This window comes from Phascolarctos cinereus, unplaced genomic scaffold (assembly GCF_003287225.1).
Source record: "Phascolarctos cinereus isolate Bilbo 61053 unplaced genomic scaffold, phaCin_HiC Scaffold_2;HRSCAF=192, whole genome shotgun sequence".
NCBI lineage: Eukaryota > Metazoa > Chordata > Mammalia > Diprotodontia > Phascolarctidae > Phascolarctos > Phascolarctos cinereus.
In genome coordinates, this window is record NW_027555625.1 from 326,191,758 (window position 1) to 326,209,844 (window position 18,087).

The window sequence follows — 18,087 nt, forward strand, 5'->3', positions numbered from 1 at the left end:
GCAAATAGTATGCTTCGATCTGCATTCAAACTCCATAGTCCTTTCTTTGGATGTGGATGGCATTTTCCATCATGAGGCCTTTGGAGATGTCTTAGATCCTTGTATTGTTGAGAAGGGTTAAATCTATCAATATTAGTCATCGCACAGTATGGCTATTACAGCGTTCTCCTGGTTCTGCTCACATCACTGGTCCTCCAGAATTGTGTTTGATCTTTAATCAGAGTTTTTAAGTCAAAATTATTCCTCTTGACAGTGCTATTATATAATTATTATGCATCAGTTCATACAACTCTTCCGAGGTTTCCCTGAAACTGTCCCTTTGGTCATTTCTCACTGCATAATAGTATTCTGTTATATTCATATACCACAATTTGTTCAGCCATTTGTCAGTTGACAATCCCACTATTAAAAGAGCTGCTATAAATATTTTTGTGCATATGTGTCCTTCTCTTTCTTTGATCTCTTTGGGGCATAGACTTAGCAGTAGAACCAGTGGATCAAAGATATGCAGTTCAGTGACACAAACTTAATTGAAAGAGAATGAAATAACAGAATGATGAATTTAACTTTGAATGGCAGAAAGTGCCAAACTACATAAACAAGTTAGGGCATTCCAGAAAATAGGGAAGGTTCTATTCTCATAGTTTCTATGTGGACAGTTTCCTGTCCTCCTTTATCTTTATCTATTCTGTCCTTGGTAACTGCTGCTGGGTCTGTCAGCCTCTTGGTAGCAGCAGAAAATATGCTCCTCTATATCTGAATGCAGATCGCTGGGACAGGGCCTAGAAATACTGTAAATTTCAGCTCGGAGAGACAGATCACAACTAACAGGAAAGCCATCACTCCTTTATCATCCATAACTACTCACCTGTCATGTCTACCCGGGGGTATAGAACATAACTGAAAAAATAGCCAGTTTCTGTACTTGGGCTGGAACACAGACATACACGTTAGTTAAAGAAGTCTAAACACGTGTAAATCTGAGTTATTGGGTGAGGGTGGAGAGGAAAAGAACAGTGAATGGAGTAACTGGAGCCAAGTGGGATGGGTCTGCAAAGCTTTTATGAAGGAAATGAATTTTTAGCAGACCTGTGAAGGAAGGTAGGGAATGTTGTTTAATAAGGAGGACAAGTGGCTCAGGAGTGGAGAACCACAGCTAGGAGATTGGCTTTGTCTGGATTACTGAACACCAGGAAGTGTGTGGTTAGATAGAGAGGTTAGGCAGGAGGGACTCAGTGGAAATCTTAAAGAGAAGCACTTTGGTTTAGTAGAAAGAATATTGAGTTGGTAGTCTAGGTTCTGCCACTATCACAGCCTGACTATAAAGCAGTCTATTCCCTTCAAGACCTTAGTTTCTTTATTTGTAAACTGAGGAGGTTGTACATCTTTAGAGCTCTTTGAAGTTTTGAAAATGATTTATAAACAAGCTTCTTAATTTGATTAAAGAAGCATTTGGGATTGACTGCAGGTTTCTGAGAAAGGACACATGTTCAAAAGCAATGCAAAGAGAGGCCCACAGAGTATAGTGGAAAGAACAGTGCATCTGCAGTCTTCTTCTTTTTGCTTTTTGGTGAGGCAGTCGGGGTTAAGTGACTTGCCCAAGGTCACACAGCTAGTAAGTGTTAAGTGTCTGAGGTCACATTTGAACTCAGATCCTCCTGATTGCAAGTCGGTGCTTTATCCACTGCCCCACCTAGCTGCCCCCATGTGGCGTCTTAAGAGAAAGTTTTGTGTCCTGGCTCTGCCACTGATTAGCTTTGTAACACAATTTCTTAACATCTTTTAGCCTCTTTTTTTCATCTGCAAAATGGGAATAATGATACTTTATGTCAGACCTGCACAACTTGTTGATAGGTGGAGGCCAAAATTAAAACAGGCTGAACTTCTTTGGGCTGTGGATAGGTTTTTAGTGGCTTACTTTCTAAGTAAAGGTATAATTAATGATTAAACTATTTTGCAAATAAATCATATTTTAAAAGGGGAAATTTCAATTAATATCAATTATACTTTTTAAGATTTTTATTTGTCATGAAATTACATTAATGTTTAAAAATACTTTGCTAAGTGGTACAAGTTTTAATACGTGTTTCAGGTTTTCTTACTATTTACATTTAGTACACAGAGAAAAGATACAACTCTTGCTCCTCTCTGGTCATATACAAACAGGAGAGAGTATGCAGTGGCAACCCACTGGCCAGATTTATATGATGGGCACAGTAGTGACTAGTGGAAGGTGGATTAAGGAGGGCACAGACAAAGCTCTCCTTACATCTTTACTTTCTTTTACATCCTTTCCTTTTTTTTCTGCAGGCTATCTGAAATCCTATGGCGGCTACAGGCCTGCTTTATGTTTTGATGTTCAAATGGACTGATGTATGCAAAGCATTTTTAAGTTTTTTTTTTAAGGCAATTGGGATTAAGTGACTTGCCCAGGGTCATCCAGCGAGTAAGTGTCAAGTGGTCCTCCTGACTTAGGGCTGGTGCTCTATCCACTGCGCCACCTAGCAGCCCCTAGCATTTTTTAGTTTTAAAGTGTGTCATATAAATGTAAGCTGTTCTTAACCAAGGAACATGATTTTTGCAAGTATATATTAGAGATTAAGGGGAAAAGGACCTTCTTGTTTTAATTTAGCCACAGTTGAGTGTCAAAACTCGAGTTGTAGCTGTAGGAGGGGATAAATAACTGGACCTGCAGTCAGAAAGACCTGATTTAAGATCTGGCCTCTTGTGACCTTGGGCAACTTACTTAACTTCTATTTGCTTCAGTTTCCTCAACTATAAAATGGGGGTGATAATAGCATTTTTTATGAGAATAAAATGAAATATTTGTAAAGCCTTTAGCACAGGGCCTGGCACATAGTAGGCACTTAATAAATCCTTCCCCTGCCCCTCCCTTCCTTCTTTTCCTTCCTCCTTCTGTCACTCCTTCATTCCTCCCTCCCTTCCTTCATTCCTGTGTGAATGGAGAAGGAAGGCTGAGATTGAAGTGACTGTTTGCTAATAAGAATTGATTTAAAATATTGGTATAAGGCCAAGTAGAGCCCAAATTATGTTGACACATTTCTGTTGATATTGAAAAAATAAGTGATGAAATTCTTCAGAAAATTTTCCAAAAGTTCACATTGTTCCTTCTTGCCTTTTCCTCCCATTTCTTTTTTTGGGATGAAACTTAACATCTTTTGTCTTATTCCATATTTGAATTTTTAGGAAAGTAACATCTGACACTGAATAATTCTGGTAGGTCTTTTTGAGTTAAAATAGAAAACCAAAGAAACCTCCAAGTCAAAGTCCTTTAAAAAAAAATTACAAACCTCTGCAGAAGTAGAACATTCTTAAACTTGAATTTGCCTTGTCTGAGTGGAAACTTTTAGGTTTCTAGAAGTTTGATTCTGTTCTCTTCTGCACAAAAAAGATAGGTCATTTCAATAGTAATAGTTATAATAACTTAACATTTTAAAATCACTGTTCAGAATCTTTTATATATGCTATCTTATTTGTTATTCAAAATAAATTTGTATTTAAAATTGATAGTGCCAAATATTACACCTATTTTACAGATGAAGGAACTGTGAGGTTATAAAATAATTGAATTAGATCTGGAAGGAGACTGTCAAGACTGTCAAGTCTCTTCATTTTGCAGATGAGGAAACTGAGGCAGAGAGGTTAAGTGACGTGCCCAGACAGTGTCGCAGTCAAGGTTTGAACTCATGTTTTCCTGATTCCTAGGTCAACAACACTCTATCCACCATGCTACTTATCTGTCTCTAGGTAATGTGCCATATCACGCTACTAGCAAGTAACGAGTTTGGATTCATATACTTCCTACTTCAAACCCATTGCTCTTTCTGCTACATCATTTCTTATACTATATTGGTAGTGGTTGTTTTGTTCTGACCTCTGATTTTATTGGTTTGGGGACTCTTCAGTGTGAAAATTTTCTCAGATGTAGACCAAATGGCCTGTAACTTACTATTTTTTGAGAATTTCCTGGGGCATTGAAAAGTTGTGACTTGCCCATGTTTATAAAACAAATGTGTGCCAGAGGTAGTGCTTGACTCTCTCAGTCTTCCTGACTCCAAGGCTGGCCTTTTATCCCCTATAGTAGAGTGGACAAATCCTTTTATCAAGGGGATTTGTTCTGTGAAGTTTGGATTCAGTCAAAGGGCCTCACTTGAGGACCACAGGTTCCCCACACCTGCACTATACGATGTTGTTTCTTGAAAGTTAAACAATATTCATCACTCTGATTTTACCCATTACAGTAGATGGTATATAATCTAGGAATTTACTGCTCCTTGACCATCCTCCTTGAGCCCTCTCTACTGCATTTCATGATGCAGAGATCTCAAACTCTTTATTCCTTTCACCCTGACAGTAAATCTAGTCTCTTGCTACACCGAAAAGATAGGGAACATCTCATGTGGGCTCCCATATTTCTTCTCCTTCATTTTTTAGAATTTCTAAGCATAATCATCTACTCTTCTGGTCACAGAATAAGAAGTAAACTTACTCTTCACTGAGGCTGATCCCTCCATTTTTGTTTTTTGCCTCTTCTAGGACCTCCAGTAGTCATATTTCCTTTACTACAAGTTACTTCCCATTTGTTTCTGAACATTCTCATAATTTCTCTTCTTTCCCTTTTAACTCCTGTCCCTTCATTCTCCTAAACTTGTTGAAACAATTTTGTCACGCCTGATACACCCACTTCCTCACTTCCTGTTCTCCTTCAGCGCTTTGCATGCTGGCTTCTGTGCCCTTAATTGCCATATTGAAACTGCTCTCTCAAAGGTCATCAGTGACCTCCTACCAAATCCATTGATCTTTTTTTTTTTTAGTTTTTATCCTCCTTGACCACTATGAATTTTTGACACTGTTGGTATGAAGAATTACTATGGAATAGTGTATAGAGTGCTAGACTTGGAGTTAGAAAGACCTAGGTTCAAAACCTACCACAGACATTTAATGACTCTGTGAGTCCTGGCAAGTCACTTAACCTCTCTAGGCCTCCGCTTTCTGATCTGTAAAACAGGGATGATAATCATCTATCTTGTAGGATTGTGCATATTAAGTGAGACTATATAAAGTGATTTGCAAACTGTAAAGTACTATATAACTGTTAGCTACTAATCCAATTCTATTTTATTTTCAGTTTTGAATTCTTATACTCCTCCCTCCCTCCCCTCTACCCATTGAGAAGGCAAGAAAAACAAAAACCGTTACAAATAATTACATCATGCAAAACAAATTTCGACATTAGCCATGTCCAAGAAAAGAAGGAAAGAAGGAAAGAAATAAAAGAAAATATGCTTCAGTTTTTACTCTGAGCCCATCAGGAGGTAGATAGTTTGTTTCATTATGAGTTCTTGGTGTCGTGGTGGTCATTGTGTTGATTGGAGTTGCCAAATCTTTCAGAGTTCATTATCTTTACAATATTGTTCTTATTGCATAAATTATCCCCCTGGTTCTGCTTACTCCACTCTGTATCAGTTCATACAAGTTTTACAGGTTTTTCTGAAACCATTTCCTTTATCATTTCTTTTAGCACAACAGTTTTCCATCCTATTCATATGTCATAATTTGTTCAGCCATTCCCCAGTTGATGGGCATCGCAGGGATGCTTTTTTGCATCGCTAGTTCATTATAGTACCTGGCACAAGGGAGCACTTAATGTTTGTTGACTTGATTTTCTACCTCTTCCTGTTGAATTTTGTTGGTTATATACAGAAACACTGATGATTTATGTGGATTTATTTTATCCTTCAACTCTACTGAAGTTATTCTTGCTTGATGTTAATATTCCAGAAATTAATTGAACAAACTCTATGAACTCTGGGTACATCTACTAAAGAATTTACCAAGGAACATACATGGAAAATATCTTGTTGGAGGTGAAAGCCTTTAAGATCCAGTCATTTTTATTATTTGTAAATGATAAGCACAGAATGTTCTTCTAGTCTTTATGCTGTCAGTAAATTGTGTAACTTTGAATGTGTAGTGTTTTATAGAAAACAGTCTCTGAAAACATCCCTGTTTTCTTCTCATGTTTTTATCAAAGATATCCTTTATACATGCATAGATCATGCTCACAAGGATTTTATAGAATTTTATAGGATTTTATAAGCATATGACATTTTCCAGTTATGATGGTAGATCTTACAAATGCCTCAAAAAGCAATACCAGAAACACTGAAAAGGAAGATATAGGACTAAAAATAGAACAAAGAAAACTATAAAATGAAGATCTGTGCTAGTGCCATGAAAACTCATGGAACAACTGAAACAGCTAAAATACTTAAAGTGACACTGATGAAAAAAGACTCAACATAAGATTCTGAGAGATATTCTCATATGGGTTGAAGAAGTTAAGCAAAAATAGTACTAGTATGATATAAGAGCAAATAAAATAATTTGTAGAAAGGTAAATGATTGTAGGAGAAATTAAAGATAAAACTAAAAGATGATTTAAAAGATAAGGGGAAGGGGGCAGATAGGTGGCAGCAGTGGATTGAGCTCTGGCCCTGGAGTCAGGAGGATCTGAGTTCAAATGTGGTCTCAGACACTTAACACTTACTAGCTGTGTGACCTTGGGCAAGTCACTTAACCCCATTGTCTAGCAAAAAAAAAAAAGGATTGGAAGGAAATAATGAAAAACAAAATGCCAAAATGGAGAGTGTAATTAAGGAAACCACTCCAAATCATTGGAAGTAACCAATAACAGATTTTCTATAGCAAAAACTGAATTAAAGAAAAAAATAGAACAAATGGGAAAAGTTCAGAAAAGTTTTAATTTTTGAATGAAGATGCAGATTTAAATATAGCATCATATCTTAGAGACTAGGAGGATTACTTAACATCTCAAAAATTTAGAAGAGGGAAAAATCTGACAACCGTATTCTAGGAAGTCTGGCTGTTTTTGTGTTTTTTAAAGAGGAAATTGGGGTTAAGTGAATTGCCCAGGGTTAAATAGCTAGTAAGTAAATGCCTGAGGCTGGATTTGAACTTAGGCCCTTCTGACTCCTGGGCTGGTACTCCATCCACTGCACCATCTAGCTGCTTCTTCCAGGGAGTTTTGAAGAAAGCTTTCTAAAATTAAGAGAAAAACCGAATACAAATATAAAGAATCTAGAGGACTTTTACAAATCCCCAAGATTCAACTTTCCTTTTATGTAACATATAAAAAATCTAACAAGTGAAAAGAAGATAGAAATAACTTAATATGGTACTTCAGTTGTGATCACAGTGTACTTTTTGAGGAAAACAAGGGATAGTTGGGCAAATTAGAATTTTATAGGTACAAAATTAAGCAAGGGCCATGAACTCAGAATTAGGCCTGTTTATTTTGGCAAGAGATGGCCATTGCTTGAGAATCGTTTAATAAGCCTTAGAGAGTCTGTGGAGATAGTCATGCTTTTCTTTTTCTTTTTAAATTCAGTTTTGTTTTATTTTCTGTTTTGAAGTCTCTCTTCCCTTTCCCCTCCCCCACTTATTGAGAAGGCAAGAAAAACAAAATCCATTACAAATAAGTATACTTATGCAAAACAGATTCCCACTTTAGCCACATAGAAAGAAAGAAAGAAAGAAAGAAGAAAGGAAGAGAAAGAAAAAGATGTTTTAATTTGTACTCTTGATTCCATCAATTCTCTATAACATGTTTTATCATGAGTTCTTTGGAGTTGTGATTAGTTATTGTACGGATCAGAATTACCAAGTCTTTCAAAGTTCATTATCTTTATATTATTGTTATTGTATAAATTCTCCTGGTTTTGCTTACTTCACTTTGCATTAGTTTATACAAGTTTTCCCAAGTCTTTCTGAAATTATCCTCTTTGTCATTTCTTACAGCACAGTTGTATTCTATCACATCCGCTTGTTTAGCCATTCCTCAATTCATGGACATATCCTCAGTTTCCAATTCTTTGGTATCACAAAAAGACCTGTTATAAGTATTTTTGTATATTGGATCTTTTTCCTCTTTCTTTGATCTGTTTAGTATAGAGACCTAGTAGTGGATTTTGCTGGGTAAAAGTTTAGTAGCTTTTTGGTCATAGTTCCACATTGTGTTCCTGAATAGTTGAACTAGTTCACAGCTCCAACAGTGAGTGCATTATTGTACCTATTTTCCCCTAGCCCCTCCAGCAGTTGTCATTTTCCTTCATCTTAGCCAATCTGGAGGCAGCTGGGTGGCACAGTGGATAGAGCACCAGCCCTGAATCAGGACGACCTCAGTTCAAATTCGGCCTCAGACCAAAACTTGACACTTAACTAGCTGTGTGACCCTGGGCAAGTCACTTAGCCCCAGTTGCCTAAAACAACAACAACATCAGCCAGTCTCAGTATGAGGTGGTACCTCAGAATTGTTTAAATTTGCATAAAATAATTTGTATAATCACTAGTGAATTAGAGCATTTTTTCATATGACTATTGACAGCTTTGATTTCTTCCTCTGAAAACTTATTTCATATTCTTAACCATTTATCATTTGGAGAATGGAAAACCATGCTTTTCAGGGAAGTATTTCAACAAGAACTAAACTTCCAAGTCAAAAGTATATAGTACTAAATATAATTCATGCTTGTCAAATCATGATAAAACCAGTTATTAACTGTGAGCATCATTAGAGTTTTATATTGACTAAACCACAAAATGTTTCTTTTGAACATTGTAGGTAAAATATGAGCAAAATGGAAAAATAGTAGGGAAAAGGAAGTATGAGAGCATGGTAATCATGAAGTAAATTTTCTAACTTTCTTTAAAAATATATTATTTATTCATTTTTAAGCATTCTTTTCATTCTGAATTTTGAGTTCCAATATCTCTTCTTCCCTCCCATTCCCACCCACTGAAAAAGCAGGTGAAATAGGTAACATTATACAGGTGAAATAATGCAAAACATATTTTCATAGTAACCATATATTTTTAAAAAGCAAAAAAGATAAAGAAAGTGAGAAAATTATACTTCTATTTGCACTCAGTTCTCTCTCTGGAGGTAGATAGCACTTTTTCATCATGAGTTCTTTGGAATTGTCTTAGATTGTTGTTTTGATTAGAATAGCCAAGTCTTTCATAGTTGGTCATCATTACAACACTGCCCTTATCGTGCACAATGATCTTTTGGTTCTTCTTACTTCACTTTGCATCATTTCATATAGGCCTTGCTATGTTTTTTTTGAAACCAACCCCCGACAAATTGTCATTTCCCACAGCACAATAGTATTCTGTCATAAACATATGCCACAACTTGTTCAGCCATTCTCCAAGTGATGAGTATCCCCTCAAAATTTTCACTTCTTTGCCACCATAGAAAGAGCTTCTGTAAATATTTTTTTAACGTATAGAACCTTTTCCTGTTTTTTAGCTCTCTTTGGGGTACAGATTTAGTAGTGGTCTTGCTGGGTCAAAGAGTATACACAGTTTTAAAGGTCTTTGGGCCTACTTCCAAATTGTTCTCCAGAATGGTTGGACCAGTTCATTATTCTAGCAACAGTTCATTAATGCGCCTATTTTTCCCTCATCCCCTCCAGCATTTGTCATTTCTCATTGGTGTGAGCTGGTACTTCAGAGTTGTTTTAATTTGCCTTTCTCTAATCAATAGTAATTTAGAGTATTTTTTTATATGACTATAGATGACTTTGATTTCTTCTTCTGAAAACTGCCTGTTTATATCCTTTGGCCATTTATCAATTGGGGAATGGTTCTCATTTTTATAAATTTGACTCAGCTCTATACTCGGTACATATTAGAGAAATGAGGCCTTTATCAGAGAAACTTGCTGTAAAATTTTGTGAGACTAGTTCATTGTCTATTGGTACATTTTAGTAAAATGTAGTTTCCATGATCATCCCTTTTAATTAGGTCTAGTTTTGCTTTTGCTTTGCCTGATTTCATGATTGCTTTTCCTCCCCCTTTTTTTTTAAGCTCAGCTGAAGCATATTGGATTCTGCTCCAGCCCTTTGTTTTAAATCTGTGTGTGTCTTTGTGTGTCAAATGTGTCTCTTGTAAAGAACGTGTTGTTGGATTCTGGTTTCTAATCCATTATGCTGTCCACTTCTGTTTTATGAGTGAGTTCATCCCGTTCACAGTTGTAATTATGCTTGCTAACTGTCTGTTCCTCCATCCCATTTTTTTTTTATTAATTTATTTTGGTTTATCAACAATCACTTCCAAAAGCTTTTGAGTTTTAAATCTTTCTTCCCTTTCCTCTCCACCACTCTCCCCAAGATGGCGCACAATCTGATATAGGCTGTACATATACTTTCCTATTAAACATATTTTTACGTTAGTGATGTTGTAAGTAAGAATTAGAACCAATAGGAGGAACCACCAGAAAGAGAAAACAAAACAAAACAGAAGAAAAAAAAGTAGCAAATACTATGCTTCGATCTGCATTCAAACTCCATAGTTCTTTCTTTGGATGTGGATAGCATTTTCCATCATGAGGCCTTTGGAGATATCTTAGATCCTTGTATTGCTGGGAAGGGTTAAGTTTATCAATATTAGTCATCGCACAACATGGCTGTTACTGTGTACGATATTCTCTTGGTTCTGCTCATTTCACTCAGCATCAGACCATATAAGTCTTTCTAGGTTTTTCTGAAGTCAGCCTGTGCATCATTTCTTATAGCACAGTAGTATTCCATTACATTCATATACCACAACTTGTTCAGCCATTCCCCTCTCAATTTCCAATTTTTGCTACCACAAAAAGAGCTGTTATAGATATTTTTGTACATGTGGGTCTTTTTCCTGTTTGTATGATCTCTTTGGGATATAGCCCTAGTCCATCCATTTTTCTTCTGTTTCTGCTTCTCTCTTTCTATCCTGTCTTTCCTCAGAAGTCTGTTTTCCTCCTAACCACTGCTTCTGTTCTTTCCCTCTCCCTTCTTTTTAGCCCTTCCATTCTTATTTCCCTATTGGGTAAATTATGTTTCTGTACAGAACTGAATATGTATGTAATTCTTCTCTCTTTGAACCAGTTCATATGAGAGTGAAGTTCAAGTGTGAATTTTCTAATTTTTTATAAAAGTCTGTTCCATTTGAAACCAGGAACCTAAATAGCTAATTATCTAAGATAGAGGAATTTTGTTGTTTGGGTTAATAACAGTTACAATAAAAGTAAGAAAATGGTACCTGTTATAGGATTGACCTGGAAATTAAAACAGTATTCCTATTAAAACACTATTCCATAAATTAAGAGAACAGGATGTATTTATTAATCAAGTTAAAGTCATTTCTCTTAAAATTTTTTTCTTTTTTTTAATATAAATTTATTTATTTTTAGTTTTCAACATTTACTTCCACAAGATTTTAAGTTCCAAATTTTCACCCCATCTCACCCCTCCCCCACCCCAAGATGTCATGCATTCTGAATAGCCCTTCCCCTAGTTTGCCCTCTCTTCTATTCCCCCCCCCTTCTCTTATCTCTTTCCCCTTCTGTTTTCCTGTAGGGCAGGATAGACTTCTGTACCCCATTTCCTGTATTTCTTATTTCCCAGTTGTGTGTGAAAACATTTTTTTAGACGTGTTTTTAAAACTTTGGGTTCCAAATTTTCTCCCTTCCTCCCTCCCCACCCACCCTCATTGAAAAGGCAAGCAACTCAATATAGGTTATACATATGCAGTTATGCAAAACACTTCCATAATAGACATGTTGTGAAAAACTAAGTCTTATTTCCCTTAATCCTATTCTGCCCCCCCGTTTATGCTATTCTTTCTTTTGACCCTGTCCCTCCTCAGAAGTATTTGCTTCTGATTACCCCCTTTCCCAGTCTGCCCTCCTCTCTGTCATCTCCTTGCTCTCTTGTCCCCTTACTCCTCTATTTTCCTGTAGGGTAAGACAGATTTTTATACCCAATTGAATGTGTATGTTATTCCCTCCTTAAGCTAAATCCTATGAGAATAAGATTCACTCATTCTCTCTCACCTTCCCCTGTTTCCCCTCCACTGTAAGAGCCTTTTCTTTTCTGTTTTTTTTTGTGAGATAATTTACCCCCCTCTAGCTCTCCCTTTCTTCGTCTAGTATAATCCTCTCTCATCCTTTAATTTTATTCTCTAGATATGATCCCTTAATCTTCAACTCACCCTGTGCTCTCTCTCTCTCTCTCTCTCTCTCTATCTATCTATCTATCTATCTATCTATCTACATACATACATACATACATATAATTTTTCCCCCTCCAACAACCCTAATACTGACAAAGGTCTCATGAGTTATAAATATCTTTCTATGCAGGAATATAAACAGTTCAACCTTAATAAATCTCTTATGATTTCTCTTTCCTGTTTACCTCTTCATGTTCCACTTGAGTCTTGTATTTGAAAGTCAGATTTTCTATTCATCTCTGGTCTTTTCATCAGGAATGCTTGAAAGTCCTCTATTTCACTGAATGACCATTTTTTCCCCTGAAGCATTATACTCAGTTTTGCTGGGTAGGTGATTCTTGGCTGTAATCCTATCTCCTTTGCCTTCTGGAATATTATGTTCTATGCCCTGCTGCTAAATCTTGTGTTATCCTGATTGTGTTTCCACAGTACTTAAAGTGTTTCTTTCTGGCAGCTTGTAATATTTTCTCCTTGACCTGGGAACTCTGGAATTTGGTTACAATATTCCTAGGAGTTTTCCTTTGGGGATCTCTTTCAGGAGGAGATTGGAGGATTCTTTCAATTTCTATTTTGCCCTCTGGTTCTAAAATATCAGGGCAGTTTTCCTTGACAGTTTCTTGAAAGATGATGTCTAGGCTCTTTTTTTGATTATGGCTTTCAGATAGTCCAATAATTTTTAAATTCTCTCTCCTGGATCTATTTTCCAGGTCAGTTGTTTTTCCAGTGAGATATTTCACATTGTCTTCTATTTTTTCATTATTTTGGATTTGTTTTACAGTGTCTTGATTTCTCATAAAGTAGCTATCTTCCAATTACTCTATTCTGATTTTTTTTATTTTTAGTATCAAGAAAGTTTATTACAGAGAAAGTCCAGAGGATTTAGATGTTTCTGGCCAGAAGCAGGCTCCACCCCTCTTTAGGAGGGGTGGGCCCTGAGTGTTAAGGTGCAAATACTTTTATACAGTTAAATTTGGCACAAAGCCTCCCAGGTCTGGATTGGTCCATCCCTTCCCAGGTTACACCTTTCCTTACATGTTTCCCCTTGATATGCTCAAGTGTGTTCCCCCTCCCTTGGTCATACATCCCATGACTTGTTAATGAGGCTCTAATTTTATGTGGGGTGTGTCAGATAACAATAATGAAGTTCATTAAGCAGGCGCACTAACATTTTTCAGGTGTCCTCAGGTTGACCCTAACTGGTCTGAGCTGGCTGGACCCTTATCTTGATTTTGGGGTCTTTTTGGAACCATCAACTTACTTTTTATTGGCTAAGCCCGAGCCTACCTACAGTGTACTACTTCCTGGAGCTGTTCTTTAAATCTCTGCATTATTCTCTTTCTCTGTGGAAATTTAACCTTTACCTGACTCTCACAATTCCTTCCTCTTTTTCTCAATAAGGATTATGTTTCCACACTTTTTGTTCCTGTTGTCTTTCCTCAAAGCGTTTTAACATTAGTTCAAATTCTTCATCAGAAAGAGAGGAATGATCATTAATTCTCTCAATCATCATCCTAACTCCACTTGATCCTGTTACCAGAATTCCCATAGCCAGTCCTATTGGGGTACTTTTTGTTAGTGCTGTTTCTATTAATTTTTTTTTGCACTAGCCCTCTGATAAAAGGGATGATGCAACACCCTACTGCAGTTAAAACTTCCGCAGCTACGATTAGAGAGGTGATGATGGATGCTGCTATTCCCTTCCATTTGCCAAACTAGGATTCTAACCATCACTTTAATCAGTTATCTGTACCAGAGTTCTCTGCCAACTCCTCAGCTAAAGTGGTTAAACCTTGCAATGCCTTAGTGGTGGTTCTACCTGGGACTGTGCTGCTGGGCAACATTTCATCAAGGGATTTTGAGGACTTAAAACAATATGAGAGAAGGAGGGGAAGAGTTGACCGACGCATTGACAAATTAAAAAAAGGGCAGTCCCCTTATTAAGTACAGATACAGAGACCCAAAAGTAATGATAAATTGTCCATTTAAAGCTTCAGAAGTCTCTTCTCATACTGCTATCTGACACTCCGGACATCATCTGGTAAAGCCTTCTTGTCTAAGTGCTGTTCAAACAGTGTCCAGCGGACTCTCCTGCAGAGATCTTCCTTCTTGTATCCACTCTCCTACAAGATTGATCTGATTTCTTTAGTCCAGAGGTGTCTGCAATGGGCCACTTAATCAGGAAGAATTCCATCTCACAAAACTCCTTTGCCCAATATATTGGCTCTCGTGGTCTGCTGGCAGCTTCCCCAATCCCCTGGACTTCCAAGATCAGGAGTTCAGTTGGGAAAGGCTCAACTCACCGAGACCACTGAAATACAGCGGGAGCGCTCTTCCTGGGATGTCTTATCTTGTCCCTTCCAAAGTCTAGATTGAGCACCACATTGGGCGCCAAATCATTAGAAATATGCTTGACACCAAAAATTTAGTATCAAGAAAGTTTATTACAGAGAAAGTCCAGAGGATTTAGACATTTCTGGCCAGAAGCGGGCTCCACCCCTTTTTAGGAGGGGTGGGCTCTATTCTAATTTTTAAGGAAGTATTTTCTTCAGTAGTCTTTTGGACTTCCTTTTCCATTTGGGCAGTTTTGCTTTTTAGGGCATTCTTCTCCTCATTGGCTTTTTGGACCTCTTTTGTCATTTGGGTTAGGCTATTTTTTAAGGTGTTATTTTCTTCAGTATTTTTTTGAGTCTCCTTTAGCAAGCTGTTGACTTGTTTTTCATGATTTTCTTGCATCACTCTCATTTCTCTTCCCAGTTTTTCTTCTTCTCTTACTTGCTTCTCAAAATCCCTTTTGAGCTCTTCCAAGGCCTGGGACTGATTCATATTTTTCTTGGAGGCTTTGCATGTAGGAGCTGTGACTTTGTTGTCTTTTTCTGGTTGTATATTTTGATCTTCTTTGTTGCCAAAGTAAGATAATATAGTCTGACTCTTTTTGTGCTGCTTGCTCATGATCCCAGCCAATTACCTGAGTTTTAAACTCTTTGTTAAGGTAAGAGTCTGCTTCCAATGTGGAGAATGTACTGTCCCAAGCTTCGGGGGGTTTGTACAGCTGTTTTCAGAGATACTTGTAGGGACCTGTAAATTTTCAGTTCTTCCGAGGTGGTATGATCAAGGGTGAGGTGTTTACTCCTTTCCTGGCCTGTGCTGTGGTCTATGAGTGACCACAAGCATTCCTTTCTCTTCTGGAACTATGAGGAGGGTTTCCTTTTCACAGCCAGTACAAGCTCCACCACACCAGCACTCCTCTTTGCCCAAGGATTGCAGCCCCAGAACTGTGACCGAGATCTAAGCATTGCCTTGGCACTGGAAAAGCGTTCCCTGAAGTCCCCCTGTGATCAGCCACTTGATTCCTGCTCGGTCTGTGGGCCGGAAGCTCAGGATGCAGCCACCGCCCCAGCGCCCAGACTCTGAGCTCTGGAACTGGCTTTGAGACCTAGCTTCTCTCTCACTGCAGAAACAGACTTTTCCCACTGACCTTCTAAGTTGTCTTTGGCATTCTTGGGTGGGGAATCTGGAAACCGCCATAGCTGCCCGTGATTCAGTCCTCTGAGGCCTGCTCCAGGCTCACTGTGGTGTGCACACCCATGCTGAACTGTGCTCCTCTACCTGCCTGGTATGATATACCTTTCTGATTAACCATTCAGGTTGTTTTGGGCTGGAAATTTGCTTCACTCTGTCTTTTTGTGGGTTCTTCTGCTTTAGAATTTGCTTAGAGCCATTTTTTATAGGTATTTGAAAGGGTTAGGGGGAGAGCTCAAGCAAGTCACTGCTTTCACTTTGCCATCTTGGCTCCGCCTCCCATTTCTCTTAAAATTTTAAGAGAAGCTTAATTTTTTTTATTAGCATGGAAATAGAAAATCCCCCAGCAATTGTGATTTCATTTGGTACCTTTTGTAATTATGTTGAAGCAGTTGAGTACTTACCTGCATTATAATTTTTTGTTTCTTCATTGATTAAAAAAAAATTTTCCCCCCATGAAGTTAAAAAAACAAAACCTTTGATTTTTGTACTGTTGGGGCTTTTTTTTTGGGGGGGGGGAAGAAGGTGAAAGAATTTTTAAAACTCTAGGAGAACAATAAAAATTGCTAAAATATCCTGCTTCCCAATTTTCTTTTTTTTTCTTTTATTTAGTATTTTATTTTTCCCCAGTTACATATAAAAACAATTTTTAACATTCATTTTTAAAACTTTCAATTCCACATTAGTGCATTGTTGGTGGAGTTGTGAACTGATCCAGCCATTTTTGAGAGCAATTTGGAACTATGCCCAAAGAGCTATAAAAATGTGCATACCCTTTAATACAGCAATACCACTAATAGGGCTGTATCCCAAAGAGATCATAAAAATGGGAAAAAAACCCCACACGTACAAAAATATTTATAGCAGCTCTTTCTGTGGTGGCAAAGAATTGGAAATTGGGGAGACGCCCATCAACTGGGGAATGACTGAACAAGTTGTGGTATATGAATGCAGTGAAATACTATTACTTGCCACGTTGTGTGATGACTAACTTTGACAGACTTAGCTCTTCTCAGCAATACAAGGACCTAAGACATCTCCAAAAGTCTCATGATGGAAAATGCTCTCCACATCCAGAGAAACAATATAGTTTGAATACAGATTGATTGAGGCATACTATTTGTTCTTTTTTTTCTTCTGTTTTGTTTTGTTTCTTCTTTGTTGTGGTTCCTCCTATTGGTTCTAATTCTTCTTTACAACACAACTAATGAGAAAATATTAAAAAAAAAACCTTTGAGTTCCAAATTCTTTCCTTTCCCGCCCCCACCCCCTCCATTAAGAAGGCAAGCAGTTCAATATAGTTTATACGAGTGTAGTCTTGTAAAACATATCCCTAATAGTCATGTTATGAAAGAAAACATAGACAAAAAAAAAACCTTCAAGAAAAAAAAAGTAAAAAATATATTCAGACACCATCAGTTCTTTCTCTGGGGATGGATAGCATTTTTCATCATAAATCCTTAAAAGTTGCCTTGGATCATTGTATTGCTGAGAATAGCTAGGTCATTCACTTCTGATCATTTTACAGTATTGCTGTTACTTTCTACACAGCGCATTTACTTTGCATCGGCTCATGCAAGTCTTTTCAAGTTTTTCTGAGAGCGTCCTGCTTATCATTTCTTGTAGTACTGTAGTATTCGTACCATCATAATCACATAGCACAACTTGTTCAGCCATTCCCCAATTGATGGGCTTCCCCTCAACTTTTAATTCCAGGTTTCTTTTTTCTAGAACATGAAGATTATTGTGTTAATCAACCCAAGTTTGGTGGGTTATTTTTGCGTTTGTGGGTTGAAATTTGTTTATATGACATGTCCATGAATGCAGTAGACCAAATTCTATTTTGTCATAGGCATGGGAATCATTAAACTTTAGTCAGTATCATACAAAACATGTGATATAGGGACTTAAAGTGATTATATACCAACTGAAATTACATTCCTTCTTATTTTTTTTAATTTACATAGCACTTTATAATTTATAAAGAGTTTTCCTCACAACAATCCTATTGAAATTTTTAGTAGAAGTTTTAATCTCTGAATTTTACAGATGAGAAAACTGAGATTTGATTCAGAGAGATTAAGCAAAAATACTCATGGTCACAGAGCTGTTAAATGACACTGATAAGACCTGTACTCTCTTGAATGTTCTGATTCCACTATACAACCCTGTCTCTCATATATGGAAGATAATAAAAATGTTGAAAGTAAAAGTTATTATTTTTTCATTGTGAATGGTGACACTGCCCCAGAAGGCAAACCACATTTTCATTGAGTCAGACTCTGTGTGTGGCTTACATCCTTTATATTAATGCGGTCATCATTGAATTATTATTTGTCATTCCAAAATCTGCATGTGTAAAATGCAGAGACTCTAAACAGTAGACTATTGCCTCATTTCTTTTCTCTTATCATAGTTCAGTTGTAAATCACAAATTTGTCATAAATTTAAATAGTGAAAAAACAGACA

The 18,087-nt window shown here is 37.1% G+C and overlaps 1 protein-coding gene across 1 annotated transcript in view; it reads left to right on the forward strand.

The window, feature by feature from the left end:
• The window catches only part of UQCC1 (ubiquinol-cytochrome c reductase complex assembly factor 1), a 129,602-nt gene that overhangs the window by 7,911 nt on the left and 103,604 nt on the right, over positions 1-18,087 (forward strand).